The sequence below is a fragment of the Ambystoma mexicanum genome, chromosome 11, assembly GCF_040938575.1.
Source record: "Ambystoma mexicanum isolate Mex_15411 chromosome 11, UKY_AmexF1_1, whole genome shotgun sequence".
NCBI classification, from domain to species: Eukaryota; Metazoa; Chordata; class Amphibia; order Caudata; family Ambystomatidae; genus Ambystoma; species Ambystoma mexicanum.
The window spans coordinates 1,024,273,417-1,024,292,858 of NC_090934.1; the positions used below are offsets into that span (position 1 = coordinate 1,024,273,417).

Genomic DNA, 19,442 nt, shown 5'->3' on the forward strand with positions numbered 1-19,442 from the left:
TGATAAGAACTGGTGTCAGATATGACACCAGACATTGGCTAATTTAAGATGGCCTTAATCCTCCCAATGGGTGATTGTGAGAAACCTGAAGGTGTCTCCCTAACTAGTTCCCATAAGTCTGTCATCCAGGTGGCCAGGACACGGCCATCACTTTGGATCCAGTTCCTGGGGGTGTACCAGTGAGGGAGGATCACCTGGATGGGGGGTCCTCGGGGAGTGTAAGTGGGACACCGAGGGGTGAGGTGCAGTATCCCCCTTCACCTAACACTTTTTCCCCATCCTACCACGTAGAACATTCAGAAACACTGCCCCCATTTCCCCACACGAACACTTTCGCACACCACAAAAGACAACAGATTAAAACCAGAGCCAGGTCCTGGCATGTCCCAATACAAGGGTCAGGCAAAGTAAGGCAATTGACCTAACTCACACACCTGATAGCCCTTTGCCTTCCCCACAGGGATAAAATGTGGAGCACAAGAGCACAGGACGAGCCAGGCAGACCGCATGATGAAGGAGCTAACTCAGCACGGGTGACAAGGAGAGAAGTAACCTTGCCCTTTCCGAGCCAGGCCTGGGAAACCTCAGTGGAAGGAATGCTAAGACCGCGAACGATGACGTGTGTTCCAGCAGATGTCAGCAGTACACAGGGCCCTCCTCCGCTGATAACTAAGCTGGGGAGAGACGCTTGCCATTGTGGTAACGGCCTTGAATCTAGAGACAAGTAAAGCCAATCGGTTCATCACAGCCCGTGAGTCGAGCGGAGAGCCGATAAGAAACCGAACTGTGTTGGACAAAAGTAGCAAACGGCTAATTGAAGAATAGTACAAAGAACTGTTAATATGAAAGGGGAAAACCAGCTGCAGAGGAGTACGGCACCACATGGGTGCTTACTCGAGAAACTCTAAGTTAATACCCAAGTGTTGAAACTACCATTACCAGAAGGCCTTCGGAACTAGTGCAAAAGGGGTACAAGTGGTCATACAGGGGTCTAGCAAAATCCTCTGTACAGTCGAAAGTCTTTGACCGGCAGAAGATTGTCAAGTTAAGGGAAGTGAATCCCTCATCATAAGAAAGTAGAAGAAATTGTGTGCTCGGCAAGAAAGAACCTGACGGAGGGATGCCAATGGAAAGCTGTGAAGCCTAAACAGTGTGTGGACAAAGGTGAACCTATAATATACGCAAAGTGTGTCAGCGGAAAAAAGCCAAATTAGGGAGGAACCCGTCTATAGAACAGGGAGAGGGGCACCCAAATTCAGAACCACAGATCAAACCATACCAAAAACAGAAACAGAAAAATTAGAAACCATGAATATTTTATTTGTATTTCATTGTATGTTTAAAATATACATATTAAATCATGTTTCAAGCTCATTATCTAAATAATACCATTTAATTAGAGAATTGAAAAACACAGTACTTTTCTAAAAACACGACTGATAATTCAGTCAATACTAGCTTAATGTAGCCAAGCAGTCTGAACGTCATGCCGGTTGAAGGGGATCATCCAGCTGGCGGTCAGAGGGTACGGCCACATTTAACAATATAAGAACCGCCGCAGCTAACTAGACAAGGCAATGTTGGTTACTTCTAAAGTTAAGACCAACAGAAAAAGGGGGGGTGCCGAACGACAAAGGTGAACCTGACAGAGGGATGTCCACAGTGAACTGTATAAAAAGACATTAAGAGATGTGAATGCAAGGAAAGTCATAGTGAACCCGACGGAGGGAGGCTGATGATCAAGAGGGATCTGAGCCCGGAAGAGGGGATCCCGGGGTGAAAGGTCAAAACCCAACGTATTTACAGAAAGGCACTTTTAGTTCTGATAGCTGAGAACGGAACTGTCATCTCGTGCTCGGAAAGCTTGAGCCTATGCTGTGTTTCGGAGTCGCGCACTGTCCCGTGCTCAAAACGTGGGGAAGGGAAACCCCCGGCTACCACATCCTGACATATCATTTGTGAACACTTCTTTCTTTCTTGTGAAAACCTATCCCACACTCTTTTTGTATTTAGCATAAGGATTGGCAACAGGTTTTTCTTAGTATAGGCCCTTTTATTTTGACAAGACACCACTAGGACTGCCTTTTTTTGATTTGATGGTCGTAGCTTGCTCCCATCTTAGATTTAGGTTTAGATTAGGTGTTTTCCACCCTACCTATACAGTTTAATAAACACCTTTGAACTGTGATCACTTGGGTCTGTCTATTCTTGATACCATGCCTTCCTTACATTACACATGTGTGATAGGCATCTGCTCTTAGTCACTGAGCTATTGTTTGATGCAGGCACTCAGCTTGTTGTTATGTTAATGTTAATGTTAAAGGTATTTGTACCGTGCACCGTCAGGAACGAAATTGGTCCCCAGGAGCTCTGGCGGATATGCAAACAAAGAAGGAGGGGTGGAGGGTCAGTAGGGTGAAGTGGGAGTAGGAAAGTGAGGAAGGTGGTGTCCTGATGGCAGCTTCAGGTCGGTTTTCACTGTGCGCTGAGCTTGGGTACGATTATCGGATCAATGTGGGTCTTCATGTGCTGTTGAGTTATGTGTTGTTTGTTTGTTGTTGCAGTGTGGTGAAGTACGTGTGGTTTTCTGTGTGGGGCAAGAACCACATTTTGCCCCGTAGAGATGTTTGCAGTTTTAAGTTATACATGATGTGTACTCAAGGAAGTGACACCATAGCACTCATAGTTCATGTACCCTAATGGTTTGTACTTGCAAGAGACAGTGGGCTACATCACGAGTTACGCGGAGCAGTAAAATGTGGCAGTAACGCTTTTACAGCCGCATTTACCACTCCGCCAAATCCCATGTTCCGGTGCATTCAGCTCCAGCTCTGAGCTGAAGGTGAATGTGCCGGCTTCAAGGCCATTTTCGGCGCTATTATCGCTGGTGGTAATAGCGCCCCCCAACCCAATTGGGTCCAATGGACCCAATGGGAATTGGGACTTATCGCTCCCCCTGCCCCCGGCAACTCGGGATCCGGCGCACAAATTGCACCAGACAGAGTTGTGGTAACGCTAATTGCTTTGGGCAGTATCCCCGCGCAATTAGTGCCGGGACACCGCCTAACTCATGATGAGGCCCAGTGTGCTTTTAAACTAAAACAGACATCACTTCCAGGTCACCTTAAAATAATATGCAGTCAAACACACTGGTATTCCTCATATCTGAACTTCAAATGTTATGCAGACAAAGGCAATCCATTTAACAGAAGGAGTAGCACCCATGTGTGCCAAGTGCAGTGGGGCCAAAATGGTGGCATTCCCCCTCCCCTTTGTTATTTAGCAACAGGGCAGGCTCCTAATTGTGCCCCCTTTTATAGAGATGTTTGCAGTTTCGAGTTTCTGACTGTACACCCGTAATGGGGCTGTGCCCAGTGCCATCGTGGCTGGAGATGAAACACTATTAGTGTCGAAGCCATGCACAGGAGCTGCATCGTTGGTAATGCAGCGATTTTGATCACAGTTAGTTAGAGATCCATATCTGATGTTGAATTCTTTGACTGTAGAGTGGCAAATCCTAAAGCAGGGAGCTAGCATGTTCAACACTCAAGGTAAATTCTATGGCGCTTTGAAATGCCTTCTAAAAAATAAGTGCTTCAAAATGAACTGTTCGTCCAGGGCAGGGGTAGGGCCTGTTGCCTGCTGATATTAAGTGCTGGGCTGTGGCAATTTCTGCCACCATAGTGAAAATCAAAGGTTGGCAATCAATGAACCAAAAGTTCAGTATCATAATAACTGCTGTCAGCACAATACAATCATTTAATTTCGATTGAATAGTTTGACAGACAATAATATCTTTACATGTATACTCTGCGATAAAATACGTAAAGGAAGGGGCACGGCAATGATAGGGTATGTGTGGGGGAACGCCCACAAAAAATAAACACTGATTGAAGAAATCAACTGGTGGCTTCAAGCTTAAGAAATGTGTTTCACTTTGCAAATGTCTTTTTTTGTCAGTATGCCCAGCATTTGGGTAGCCCACGTTAAACCCATGGCCCCCACCCCAATGGTATTCCTAGCCCATCTACTCCCACGGTGTCTGCTTCAGGCCAGAAGACAGGTCAGGCTCAGCAAACCAAGGTCCTGTACAAACACTGGTCTGGAAAAACACTCAAGACTGCTGAAAAGTGTCCTCAGCGAGATGGGAGGGGAAGAACACCAACTGGGAGAGGTGGTAGAGCACCAATTAGACGGGGGGGAGAGAGTACATTGGCCATACTTGCCCTCCCACCCACCCCCACCTGGACGCATATGCCCTCACCAGTAGCAGACGTGGTAAGGACGTGACTCTTGTCCTTGGCACCCCATTCGGGACAGAACATGAGCCGCTACCTCGTTGGCAACAGATTTAAAGTTTAAAATGCCAGAAAGCAGGAAGTGCAGATAAGGGCAGATGACAGGCTGGTCCACACGCAGAGAGTAAAGCAGTCTGAAGATGAAAAAAAACTCTATTTAGACTGGCTTTCTTCTCTGCAGTGAGCTCTGAAACGGAAAACTGTGAAACCATCTGCAGATGGCGAGGCGCCAAGGACCTGCCAATAACCCACGATGGGATCACGCAGCTACAGCCCACGCATCCAGGAAGAGGACAGTGGCGAAGTAGACTACTCGTTCATGGCTCAGAGATCGTGACCCGAGTCATCCACATGCAGCCCTGCTAACGGGGTGACCTTCATCGCCCCCTGCTAATCCCTTGTACAGAGCTGGAGTGTACGGAACTCCCCTCATTCTGGCGTGACAGACATGAACGGAGCATATCGCTTCTGGCGCCTCACCCTCCCACCCCCCATTACACCACCAAGGTGACAGGCGCCACTCACTGAAGCAGCCCAGCGGACCATAACCAGATGACATCACCTAAGCAATGAACCTGCAACCAAATGAGTTGCAATCATGAAGAAAGCGAGTGACGTTATGGCTGAAAACACACACATAGATGCATTAGACATGAAGCACCAGGGGCGTAGGAGACCCATAAAATCTGGGGGGGACAGGGACACCTTGGGGACTTTGTTTTTTAAAATTCATTTGTTGTGTTTCAGTCAAAGAACTCGACTTTTCACAAAATTAAAACAGCACCACATATTAAAAACCATATATCATCACTGTATAAAACAAGAGAAAAGAAGGAAAGAAAACCAAAAAAAATCCTCCCAGCAGTGGACCTCTGGAGAGATCTTTTAAATTACTCTCACCTGCGCTTTAAGTGCAGCTGCTTTATGGAGCTTCGCCAACCCTTCCTATCCTATTGCACTTGAACCCTCAATGATGGAACATGAGTGTGCCCCTTTACAGCAGTGTATGGGCTGCAATCATACCTCGGCACAAGGGTATCCACTGGATTTACATAGATAGATGAACAAGTGATGTTTTGAATCTCGAGGCTCTGCTTTATTTTTTTCTGGGTCACCCAGATGGCTTATGGTGGTCTCTATTAAAACTTGTCTGCAACTCATTATTCAGCTGGTGGTGGGTACCAAAAATGCTGTTGCATCCCTATTTTAAAACCAGCGTTGGCAACGTCAACCATTTGAGCTTTAATGTAGGCATGGAAAAGGCCCTTACCAAGCACCGCCATAGGGGTATTAGGTACCCACTGATGGTAGCAGCTGCAAAATGGTGCAAATACCTGAACATTTAATAGCAGTGCCTGGCAAATGCCCAATACGTGCAGACAAGCAAACACTTGCCGTGGCTGGTTTTTAACAGGACTTCAGTGAAGGAACTGCATAGTGCTAATAGAGTGATTGATTGACTTTTGATTGATTGATTGTTTATTTGTATAGCGCCTATGCACAATGTGTTTCAAAGTGTGTCAAGGGGGGGAGGGAGCATGGGAGAAATACAGTTACATTCCTACAGGTCCTTGAAACAATTAAGAATGTGAAGAATAACTATCATAATCAGCCTGACGAAATTTCAGATAGTGCAAGTGCAATGAACAATTAAGGAGAAAAAGAGTGGATGAAGGCATCCCTGGATAAGACATTTGTATTACACCAGTAGTATGTTTCCAGCTCCAATTAAGTTATTAACTACACAGAGCTTTGTAGTAAACATCCCTAAGTCAGTGGCTTTATCTAAACCAGAACTAGCACTTTACGTGCCCTTTATAGATCATTCTAGTATTTCTTTAAAGGAATACGTTGTGGCGTAAAATGAGTCTGTGGCCCGCGTGGCATCCATCCACCAAAAACCCATGAAAGTTGCTAAAATAGCCCAAATAACATGCTGCTATGTCGCAAGGCAAGATGCCACGCACCCTGGCACCGGCTCCCACTACAGGATAGGTCAGAGGTGAATATATACCTCATTTAAGGTTAGTCCTGACTTCAGACCTAGGCTGCAGGTAGGATTGAATGAAAAAGGAGTTGATGCAGGAACAGCCTGCTGTGACTGTCTCTTCCTGGAGAGGAACCAGACGGCAGCGCAGATGATACTGGGGCAGAGGGAGAGCACCAAGCCCCACGTTCCCTCTAATAAATCCTCCCCATGCCGGCCTGCAGCTAGGAGGGGGGCCACTTTGTGTATTTTCAGGCCCAATCAATGTGCAGACAGATATGGTGTAGTGTATATATCTGCAATTATTTCAACAAACAACTTCTAATCATCCTCGTGGAGGCCTCGTGAGCATGGATCAAGCGTTAGAAGAAGACGCATTCGTGACTGCACCCTTTATATGGGAACATGAGGTGAGGCACCATTCTTCCTTGTACAAATCTCCCCTCTGTACCCTTCTCTACTCCACATTCTCGTCTGCTGTACACCCTTTTCTCCCATGTCCCTTCCATGCACCCCACACCAAGTCACTCCTCTGACACTCTGCCTCTGCACTTTCTCACTTGTTTGTGCTTCTCTCTCATTTGCAAATCCAAAGCACCTCCTACGCCATTTCTGCCCTACACCAATCTCCCTGTGTTCTGGTCTTTCCTGCACCCCTCTCTCCTCTGCACACACTGGTCACCCCGTGTTGCAAACCATCCCCATCTTTCATCTACACTCCATTCTTGTTTCCATCTCTCCCCTCCCTTACTCCTCTCTTTGTCTGTCCTCTGCATCCTTTCGAACCCTTTTCACTTTGCAGTCCCACACTCCACTGCACCCCAGTCCCTCGCTTCCCATTCTCCCATGGCCAGCATCCCACAACTCTCATCTACACTTATTCAGCACTTTCTCCTCAGTCTTCAGAGCACCCTCGATATCCTGGCTTACATTTCACAGGTTTTCTCTTGCACGCCTCTCATGACCAACCACTCCATATAGCAGCTCCGAATAAGCTGAAACAGTCATGCCAGATCCATGACCTTAAAAGGGCCCATTGATACCTGCAAGCATTAACTCTTAAGAAATAGTCAGGAGCATGGATATTTGGAAGGGGGAACAGACACAGAAATCACTAAATCCACGTACTGCCGAGGCTCTACCCCCAAAATCTGATAGCACTGCGACCACTCAAGTACGCTGATAGAAACAGCCAGACTGAATAAAACAGGGTGAAGCTTAGCCAAGACTTAAAGAAGATTAGCGCTTGATTTCTTTTAAGAGATGCGCAGCATAGGCTCCAACAAATGATTTATTTTGGGCAGGGACAGAGTTCAGGTCTGTGCTGGTAATAGTTTGCTTTATGGAATATAATAACACTTTGGTCATAGCGCTTCATGCTAGATGCTTTCAGCTTCTAAGCAATGTAATAACAGGTATTATTACCCTCATTTGAACAACACTGAATTCATGAAAGGTTAAGGGACCTGCTGCTGGGTTTGAACTAGCGAAATGCAGGTAGCCCTCATGTCAGAGACCAAGCTTTAGGTGTGGTACCATCCAAACGTCAAGCAGGTGTGAGTTGGTGGGAAGATGTGGAGGGGTGTGCCTTAAGTGATGCCTACTGATATTAGAGTATACATCAAGTGTTTTTGCTTGCCTACCGTAGACATTACTATGGAAAAGATCAGCCATCCCACGTAGCGGCACTTCTTTGAGATTGGCTCATCCTCATTTTACTTTATATGGTTTCATGAGGATTTCGTATACAATGTCAGGCTGATATCTCAGGCAGTGTCTGCACTTTGCAAGCTAGGCCTGGGGTACAGGGACATCTGGGAGAAAATTCAGTCTTCGCCAGATTGTGTGATCCTGGTGAATCGTGTGAGCCCCCTACTGTGAATTATTTTCTTTATATGTTTACTTGGGATCCCCTAGAAGTGACTCAGTTGGCAGTGTAAACTATAACTAAATGCCACAATCGTAAATGTTCTAATAGAGTTTCTTGTTGCTCCATGTATGCTAAGCATTTTGAGTGAGTGTGAAGAAGGACAAAGTGTCACAGCAATAGATATCACCTCCAGCTGGGGGAAGCAGTTATAGAAACATAGAATTTGTAATGTTTTTTGCAGAGAAATGTATCAGGTGCAGTCAGCGTGATCCAACTCTAAGGAAATAAACTATAAACAATCTCAAAGTAAATTGACGGTTTAGGGGCACTAGTATAGTGTAAGCAACAAAAATAATAGTCACGCCCTTCTCCTTTAAAAAGGCAATACATAATATATTAAACAGTGTTGTGGCATTTGTATAGAAACTGCATGTATATGTCAATATATACCGGCTCCTATTGTGCACCCTTGATCCTCTGCTGTATAGGTGAATGGCCTCCATATTTTTTTGTGCGGCCTTGCAAGCCTATGTTGGCCAATGCTTGGATCTTAAATGTGAGCCATGGCTGCCCATCAGTAAGGAACGAACAAAGAGCCGTTCAAAATGCATACTTGCCAACTCTACAGATTTAGGCAGTAGGCTACTGCTTTTGAAGCAGCCCTACCGCTTACAGATTTCAGTGACATATCCTACTGCTTTTTACAGTGGCAAGTAATTTATGTGATTCTAAGGCAGACTGCTTGAGACCAGCCCAGGACAAAGCATGCAACAAATTAATTAGTCTGTCTGTACAGTGGGCCAGTAGGTGATTACTTTGATTGGGCTCAGACCAATCCACTGACCTGTCAGCTACGTGACTCTCTCCTGTACTCTTGCCAGTACATCCCTTAGGTGAACCAGCAGTGAAAGCAAGTGGCAGAGTGTAACACCATCACAGAGAATCGGCCGACAATTTGGTGTTAGCATTCAGAATTATACATTTTTTAAATTTCATCCATGTTCTGCTGTTTGTCTGTTTTGTATTTTCCTGTGATGTCATTGTTATGGGAATTATTATTTTTCAAACTTGAAAAATCCTACATCATTTTGGTCACAGAATGTTGGCAAGTATGCAAATGTGATGTTTCTCTTCGGCAGGAGCTTTGGCACACTTTCATGAATTGAAAAACATGAGGGCGGCACAGGGCCTCAGGTTTTTCAAATCATGAAAGTGTGCCACTGCCATCATTAGATATACAGTTTATAAACATGCGCGGAACGTTGCAAACTGATCAGAGAATCCTGGCCTCTTAATGTTTCAATGAAACATTAAGAGGCCAGGATTCCCTGATCAGTTTGCAATGCACCGCGCGTGTTTAGAAACTGTATATCTGACATTGGCACATTGAATTCACCCCAAATAAATTCACTGCCAAAGTCAGATATACAGTTTACTAACACGTGCGGCACGTTGCAAACTGATCAGGGAATCCTGGCCTCTTAATGTTTTGTTGAAACATTAAGAGGCCAGGATTCCCTGGTCAGTTTTGCAATGCACTGCGCGTGTTTAGAAACTATATCTGACAATAGCACAGCCACAAATTCCCTCCAATAAATCCTCTCCATGCCGCCCTGCACCTCGGACAGGAGGGAGGGGCACTTGATTGACTTACCTTACGGTAGCTGCTGCCTGCTCAGCCTGTTCTCACTCTGTCTCCCTCGATAACACACATGCTGTCATGAGCACAGGGTCGCTGCAGCACACATCGCTGCCTGGCTTCTCCTTCATTCTGAAAAACGAAGTCTGAGGCTGCGCAGCAGTGCACTGCGCAGGTAGGCCACGTGCAGTTTGTTTGTTCCCCAGCGCCTGGGAACGTTCATTATGCGCAGGTGCAGGGCATCAGCAGAAGTTGCAGTCAGTCAGTCTGCTGTAAGCTTGCAAAAGTAAAAGTGGACTCTACTTTAATGTTTGCAAGCTTACATGCAGTGGCGTAACACTACCTTTGGGGGCCCTCCTGCAAGCCATGCTGAGAGGGCCCCCTCCAGTTTGGCAACAGATCATGGGTCGTGCCACACTCTGGGCTGACCTAGATTACCACGCTTGTGCAATACGCATGAGCCTGCTGCTTCAAGGGTATGCTGCACACTGTGCTTGGAGCAGCATACATACGTGTGTGTTTTAATGCATTAAACAGCACACTTTCTGAGAAAAATTGGCAAAAAAGCCAGAGCGTTTGCAATTGTTTTGTAGGGTAACACCAGTCCAAAAATCCAATATATGCATGTCACCAACAGTGCGCAGGAACATTAATTCTTTCATTAATGGAATGCTTTGCTATTAAAAATGACATGCCACAATGAAAATATGTCCAACTGGCTGTACAATGCAGACCAGTCTAGACACGTAATAACATATTACAGTAAAGCATGGCAATGTCCCAAAATGGCAGTCAAAGCAATAACACTTATTATGGTTAATTTATCACAGATGCGCAGAAAAATATACAATGCCACAGTAAGAAACGGCTAGACTGGCAGCAACCAAAGGACAGTTTAGCTAGGTAATTACACTTAGCAGAACTGCTTAATCAGCGATGCCCAGTTAAAGAAAGTCAAGTCAAACTAAGAAATGACTAAACTGGCTGCACCAAAATGCCTCTCTAGCCACTAATACCACATATCATGCCTGCTTATCCTGGAGATGGATTGCCATTACGATCTATCCCACAATCCCTGCCCCCCGCACATCCCCCCTCCCTCCAACCACCTGGTCCAACCCCCAAAATCAGCACATCAGCCCAGAATTACCTCCACGTCCGTCTTCCTTGTCCCAGTGCTGACATATGAGGCACCTTCCCTCATAGGTAAGTACAAGGATGAGGAAGAGTGGGGCTAGAAGTAATGAAGATTACAGGTAACTAAGCCAGGCAATACCTCCATGTCCCGCTACCTTATCCCAGTACTTGTGTATGAGGTAAAGTGCCTCATACAGAAGTACTGGGATGAGGAAGAATGGGGATACGAGTAATGAAGATTATCAATAAGTAATCATGACATTAAACACAAGCAGTGGCACAACACCATTGATCTGACTGGGCTTTAGTCCCCCTCCCCCATCCCCTCAGAGATAACTGCTTGTAACATTGAAGCTGCACTAGAATAGTCTCATTAGAATGCGTAAAGAAGTTAGATGCCCCCACACAAATAAATGTGCCACTCCCCCACCGCTCGTGAAGTTAGCACCTCTCCCAACATTTGAAGGGTTAGCGGTCTTCCGAAATTTAGGTTTTGTAGAGGCCCTGAACACAAGCACACATACCATTCACCATACACATACACTCACAAATGCACACCCAGCCACCCATACATTTGAGTCTGCACACTTTCACCATACACTCACACAGGCATATCCAGGCCGCATCAACAACAATTCCATTTGTGCACTGACCTTAACAATAGTAGCAAAAGGTGTAGTTGCTTTCTGGCTTAGTGATTGAGATGGGAGTGTCGGGAGCCCATTGTAGAGAAGCTGCTGCGGCCCCTTCAGCACTCTGCGTTTAGAATTGGGACACTAAAAAATGTTGAGGAGAAACAGAATAGTGCACAGAAAAATGTCGTGAGAAAACCAGGAATTAGAAGGGCAGAGCCCTAGTTACATGAATGTAGTCAAAGATTGAAATGTATGTACCTTGGAGTCCAGAAAATTAAGTAAGGACCGAGGGACGGTTGAGTCTTCCTAATCCCCAGTGGTAAAGGTGCAGCGCATAGGTAGATGCTGCCGTAAAACATAATGAGGGGACATGGCAAGAGAAGGTTGTCAGGACTGTCACTCAGAATGCCCTTGGTGCAGGGCCATAAACAAACGCGCCTGGGACTTACCAGAAGGTAGGTAGGACACGAGGAATCGGGTCCGTGGTGCCGCCGCGTTGAACAGCTCTACCGGTACAGGACTGCTGAATGTTGTGAGCAGTTGCCGGTAGAGCTGTGTAAAAATAGGGGACTGCGCATGGAGGGAGCTGCTGCTCCCATGCACATGCGCAGTCTCTGTGGCATGAAAATGTAGTGTCTTACAGAACGGGTCAGAAGAGGCGTAAAAGAGCCAGTGTGCCGGAGAGCACCAAAGCCCATAGCTGTGCGAGGCTCCCCCAGTATCAAAGGGTTGTATCTTGCCCACAACTGCCGGAGGCCCTGTGTCAGCGCTTGCACATAGACTCGTTTCTCTAACAGCTTTTCATTTTGGCATGACAGATCACCATCTACACGCATGCGCAGTGCAGCAGTGGACAGTGCCTGCTTCTCGTATGAGGATCGCTTTATGTATTTAACCCAGATACAACCCTTCGATACTGGGAGAGCCTCGCACAGCTATGGGCTTTCGTACCCTCCGGCACACTAGCGTTTTTACACCTCTTCTGACCCGCTCTGTAAAACACTACATTTTCGTGCCACAGAGAAATGTGGCAGTCCTCAGCAGTCCTGTACCGGTAGAGCTGTTCAACGCGGCGGCACCACGGACCCGATTCCTCGTGTCCTACCTACCTTCTGGTAAGTCCCGGGCGCGTTCGTTTATGGCCCTGCACATTGAGTCATGCAGCTAATCAAGGCTATAAACAAGAAAAAGTGGTCCTGCCTATGCGGTTTCTAATCTACTGCACTATTTATTCTAATGCAATTATCATTTCTTATGGACCTGTTTCCCAGCATATCATTAGTTGGCAAACACTGTATTGCTGTGTACAGAGAATACAGTGAAAAACCCACAAGAGAATGGTGCTCAGTTTATTTGTTCATGACTGACCCATTTTTACGTGTTTTAAAATATATGCACTTAGTAACATATGTGAGAGACGTACAACTTGAAAATCACAGAATGCAGTGCATTAATACATATTTTTACAAATGATATGTCGAGCTAGACTAAAGAACATCGGGCACATTACTTAATGCAATCTTCATAACAAAACTCAGCATAGGCATTACGTCATGACTTTGCAACTTATCACATAATCTTGAAACACATATAGATGTCAAATGCAGTCACAATAGTGTTTGATATTTTCACAGGTGATTATGGAGTTCCTAAATAACACCAAGTGCATTACTTTGAGTGGCTTTGGTATGCGGATGTTCCAAATACAAACGTGTTCTAGTGTCTTTTGACGATGCAAATAAATTCACTGTATTTCATCTAGGTGATATAACCTTCACAAGGTTTACTTTGGCACCAAAAGTCAATTTTTCAGCCAGGTTAGAGGTTGACCTTAAAAAGTCGACGTCCGGATATTAAAACAGACCCCAGGAAGGGGGAAGGGGACCCAGAGAGCACCAGCTTGGTTGCACTTCGGTTCCTGGACGTTTCAGCATATAATGTGGAAAAAGCCTTCTTCTGGAGTCAAGGCACTTAAAACCCCTGCAAGAAGCAGAGGGAACTGTGAGAAACTCGTAATTAAAACCATTGTGAGTTACTAACTTCAAATGAGTATCACAGCAAGCTATACACAGGCTAAAAAATTAGTTAAGAACTATTTTGCTAGAAAGCACAATTCCAAACAGGTACTGACCTTAACGATAATGGCGACCAATGTGGCCGCTGTTCTAGCTTGTTGAATTGAGGTGGGCGAATATGGGGCCCGTATTAGAGACGCTGCTGTGGTTACTTCATCCCATAGCATGCAGATATTGTCTCTAAAGACCCATGAGACAAATAAAATAGATAGGGTGTGATCAGATTGGTGTACTCATGAATCTAGGTGGTTGTCGATCATGTGAGTTAGGGGACTGGAAATTAACCCAGTGGGATGATGTATAGTAAAGTACCTCTGTCTACTTCAGTAGAGTGGAAAGCTCTATGATTCTGGTTCCTCGTTATTTGGAGTTTGGCACGCCGTTCAATTCGTGCTGGATAGAGAATATCACGGATGTTGTGGTCTCCGAGGCTGGGTGCGCGAGGGAGCAGCACTGCATTTCTCTGGTCGGAGAGCGGCTCCAGTATCCTGAGCTGTGTGAGTATACGCTGTGTCCCTGCTAAACGACACCAAAAACTACAAAAAACTTAAAAAAGACCCCCCTGACATCATCAAAAGCAAAATTCAGGAAATTACTCAATTTGCAGCAGAGAAAAACTGGATCTCTGATAAGGAGTTAGTGTTCCTCAACACCTCGGAGGCAGGACCCCAGCCTTCTATGCTTTACCAAAACTGCACAAAAATCAGACATTACCCCCAGGAAGACCCATTGTTTCGGGATGCGGGTCCATCCTCGAACCCATTGGCAAATTCATTGACTTCTTTCTGAAACCCCCTCAGTCAGGAAACCCCTACTTGTCTGAGAGATACTATGGCCACCATCCTGAAATTCGAAAACCAACCATTCAATCCTATGGAGGACTTACTGGTTACCATGGACATTACTAGACTATATACCAGTATACCACAAGGGCTAGCGGTGGAATGCATTAGAATGCATTTAACACACCACATGAAACAAAAGAGAGTGTCCACCAACTTTATAGTGGAGTTATTGGACCTGGCCCTCACCAACAACTTTTTCGAGTTCGACGGCACATTCTACATGCAGATCTGTGGCACCGGCATGGGGGCTGCGTTTGCACCCAGCATGGCGATCATTTTCATGGCAGAATATGAAAACAACTTTGTCCTGAACACTGCCAACCCCTTTCTTGACAGCATTGTTTCTTGGTACAGATATATAGACGACATTATCTTTATCTGGAAAGGACAGAACGAAAACCTGATCGAATTTTACAATTGGATCAACAACTGCACTGAGGAAATCAAATTTACTATGCTCCACAACAACTCCGAAATCAACTTCCTGGATCTTACCATTAGGCATCAGGACAATAAATTGGAATGTACCCTGTTCAGAAAAGAAACTGACCGCAATACCATCTTGCATTACCAAAGCCATCATCCTCACAACCTTCGGAACAACTTACCATATGGACAATTTCTACGCATCCGCAGGAACTGTACCAATATTCAGGAATTTAAGACACATGCCTCACTGCTGAACAGCAAACTAATAGACAGGGGGTACCCCAAAAAATTGCTTCACAATACTCAGAAAAGAGCAAGATGTACCCCGAGGGAATCCTTACTGTCCATCAAAGAGAAAGACAACTCGGGAGAAGACAACATTACGTGTGTTACTACATTTGGCCCTAATACAACCCAATTAAAAGGTGCCATAAAGAAATTCTGGCCACTAATCCAATGTAGCCTACCAGGGGAACAACTGCCCAGAATGGCCCTTAAAAGATCAAAGAATCTGAAAGATATACTAACACATGCCAGGATCAGCAAAACGAGCACTAGATCAGCCCTATGGAATCTTAGAGAGATAGTGGGGCACCACCCTTGCGGTAGCTGCACGGCTTGTAAATTTACCCATAAAACAACATCCTTTCCCATAGGAAACAAAGACTGGCAGCTACGCCACTTCTCAAATTGTAAATCATCAAATGTGATCTATGTAATTGAATGTCCATGTGGCCTGAGATATGTGGGCCAAACCTCTAGGCCAGTACACAAAAGGATCAGCGAGCATAGATCCAGAATCCGATGCAAGAATATATCAGCGCCGTTGGTACCACACTTTGTCGAATTCCAACATGGCCCAGACAATCTGCTCTGGTGGGTTGTTGACAAAGTCCCACAAATAAACAACCCGACCAATTCTCTTAACTACAAAGAAGCATTGTGGATTTTCAAGCTAAAATCCACTTCATTGGGACTCAATGAGCTAGAACCACCAGGCCAATTTACACGAAATTACACCTAGGTGTCACACAGTATTGTACACAACACTTGTTGCATTCTTGCTTACACAGCCCCTCGGGTTGGTTGCATCAATATTTTTGTACCTCACTTCCTCAATATAGACAACTAAGCTATGTATTTCCTAGCCTCTCACAGGCCAAATTCACCTATAGGCACTCAATAGTGCCACTCCTATCCATTACAGGCCACGGCCCCTCTTGGCAGTGTTGTACTGCACATTATTTTATTTTCTACATGCATTCAGCCCCACCGATTCTTATTTTCGGATGTAAACATTTGGCTTTATACTTACATATTACTAGCCACACTCTGTTCTTCCAGAGCATGCACAAGGCTGTGCATTTTCCACTGCCAGACTCGATTTTCTTGTTTGACTTCTGGCATTCTGCTGCGCTTCAATTAGACACTGACACAGTTATGCCCCGCTAACCGCGCATGCGCGAGAGAACAGTATGCCCCGCTACTCACGAATGCCCGGGCAAACAGTATCCCTTGCACGACGCATGCGCCCATGCGTATACTTACACAGCTCAGGATACTGGAGCCGCTCTCCGACCAGAGCAACGCAGTGCTGCCCCCTAGCGCACCCTGCCTCGGAGACCACAGCATCCGTGATATTCTCTATCCAGCACGAATTGAACGGCGTGCCAAACTCCAAATAACGAGGAACCGGAAGCATAGAGCTTTCCACTCTACTGAAGTAGACAGAGGTACTTTACTATACATCATCCCACTGGGTTCATTTCCAGTCCCCTAACTCACATGATCGACAACCACCTAGATTCATGAGTACAACAATCTGATCACACCCTATCTATTTTTTTTGTCTCATGGGTTTTTAGAGACAATATCCGCATGCTATGGGATGAAGTAACCACAACAGCTTCTCTAATACAGGCCCCATATTCGCCCACCTCAATTCAACAAGCTAGAACAGCGGCCACATTGGATGCCATTATCGTTAAGGTCAGTACCTGTTTGGAATTGTGCTTTCTAGCAAAATAGTTCTTAACTCATTTTTTAGTCTGTGTATAGATTGCTGTGATACTCATTAGAAGTTAGTAACTCACAATGGTTTTAATTACGAGTTTCTCACAGTTCCCTCTGCTTCTTGCAGGGGTTTTAAGTGCCTTGACTCCAGAAGAAGGCTTTTTCCACATTATATGCCGAAACGTCCAGGAACCGAAGTGCAACCAAGCCGGTGCACTCTGGGTCCCCTTCCCCCTTCCCGGGGTCTGATTTAATATTCGGAAGTCGACTTTTTAAGGTCACCCTCTAGCCTGGCTGAAAAATTGACTTTTGGTGCCAAAGTAAACCTCGTGAAGGTTATATCACCTAGATGAAATACAGTGATTTTATTTTCATCGACAAAAGACACTAGAACACGTTTGTATTTGGAACTTCTGCATACCAAAGCCACTCAAAGTAATGCACTTGGTGTTATTTAGGAACTCCATAATCACCGGTGAAAATATCAAACACTATTGTGATTGCATTTGACATCTATATGTGTTTCAAGATTATGTGATAAGTTGCAAAGGCATGACGTAATGCCTATGCTGAGTTTTGTTATGAAGATTCCATTAAGTAATGTGCCCGATGTTCTTTAGCCTAACTCGACATATCATTTGTAAAAATATGTATTAATGCACTGCATTCTGTGATTTTCAAGTTGTACGTCTCTCACATATGTTACTAAGTGCATATATTTTAAAACACGTAAAAATGGATCAGTCATGAACAAATAAACTGAGCACCATTCTCTTGTGGGTTTTTCACTGCATTCTCTGTACACAGCAAGACAGTGTTTGCCAACTAATGATATGCTGGCAAACAGGTCCATAAGAAATAATAATTGCATTAGAATAAATAGTGCAGTAGGTTAGAAACCACATAGGCAGGACCACTTTTTCTTGTTTATAGCCTTGATCAGCCCATAGGCCTGTTCCTATTTTTGGGCTTTCCCTGCCTTGCTCCTCATGCAGCTAATCAAGGGCATTCTGAGTGACAGTCCTGACAACCTTCTCTTGCCATGTCCCCTCATTATGTTTTACGGCAGCATCTACCTATGCGCTGCACCTTTACCACTGGGGATTAGGAAGACTCAACCGTCCCTCGGTCCATACTTCATTTTCTGGACTCCAAGGTACATAAATTTCAATCTTTGACTACATTCATGTAACTAGGGCTCTGCCCTTCTAATTCCTGGTTTTCTTACTGCATTTTTCTGTGCACTATTCTGTTTCTCCTCAATATTTTTAGTGCCCACATTCTGAACGCAGAGTGCTGAAGGGGCCGCAGCAGCTTCTCTACATTGGGCTCCCGACACTCCCATCTCAATCACTAAGCCAGACAGCAACTACACCTTTGGCTACTATTGTTAAGGTCAGTGCAGAAATGGAATTGTGTTTTCCAGAGATTAGCTTTTTAACTCACCGTTGTAAGTCTGTGTACTTAATGTTATGACACTCTAGTAGTTAGTCAAACTTACTAGTACCATTATATGTATCGCTCCCTTGCAGGGGACTCTGTGCCTTGGCTCCAGAAGAAGGCTTTTCACAACATATGCCGAAACGTCTGTGAACCCTAGCACAACTTTTTGTTGCTCTCTGGTTCCACCCCACCCGGGGTTCTGATTTAACTTCCAGACGTCGACTCATTACAAGGTCGCCCTTTAGCCTGCCTCTAATAGACCTCTCCAAGGTCTAGTCTCCTAGATGCAATATATTGACTATATTTCCACTAAGGAAGACACAAGACAACAAAAAAACGTTATATGGAGTTTCCATTTCTAAGTACGAGGTGTAGAATCTTGTGCACCCTGCACACTTTGTCATTTGGGACGTTTTTCTCTGTACATTTTTGCAATGTCCACACTGAATGACAAATCTGCAGGAAGTAATGCTTTTGTTTGTTGAGAACTCCCCCTCACATGTGAAAACAATTAACACTGTTGTGATCATACTGGTATCTGTACGATTCTCAAATCATGAGACAATTTGCATTGACAGGAAGCAATGCTTTTGTTTATTTTGGGTATTCTTTGACTTTGGAAACTCTCACTCATATGTACAAATAATTGACCCTGTTGGGAGTACACTACCATCTGTACCTTTCTCGAATCATGAGATAACCTGTATTGTGTTCTGGAACCTTAGTTGTGTCTTCTCTTACGTTGTTCACAGTGTATATTTTTTAATTTATGTGTATGTTTTCAAAAAGAGTATGCCAGCATTCAGTAAAGAAACGGACTTTCGCTAACTATATTGAGTGCCTATACTGCATTTTTTACACAGCTGTGCATTACATGACAGTAAATAGTATGCTGCCAGTTTACCGTATATAGAAATTAATTTGCAAAGGAATGATATGTTTACAGGCAAGACCCCTTCTCTTGTATACAGTTTCAGCTAGCCCATAGTCCTGTCCCTGTTCTGGGCTCTCCTTCCTGTGTCCTCGCTTTTAGCGGCATGGCTACCTCCATACTCGTAATGAGGCCCCATA

At 44.9% G+C, this 19,442-nt stretch overlaps 1 protein-coding gene across 9 annotated transcripts in view; it reads right to left on the bottom strand.

Moving 5' to 3' along the window:
* MEGF11 (multiple EGF like domains 11) overlaps positions 1-19,442 on the bottom strand; it is a 2,301,522-nt gene that overhangs the window by 731,613 nt on the left and 1,550,467 nt on the right. The window lies entirely within an intron of this gene.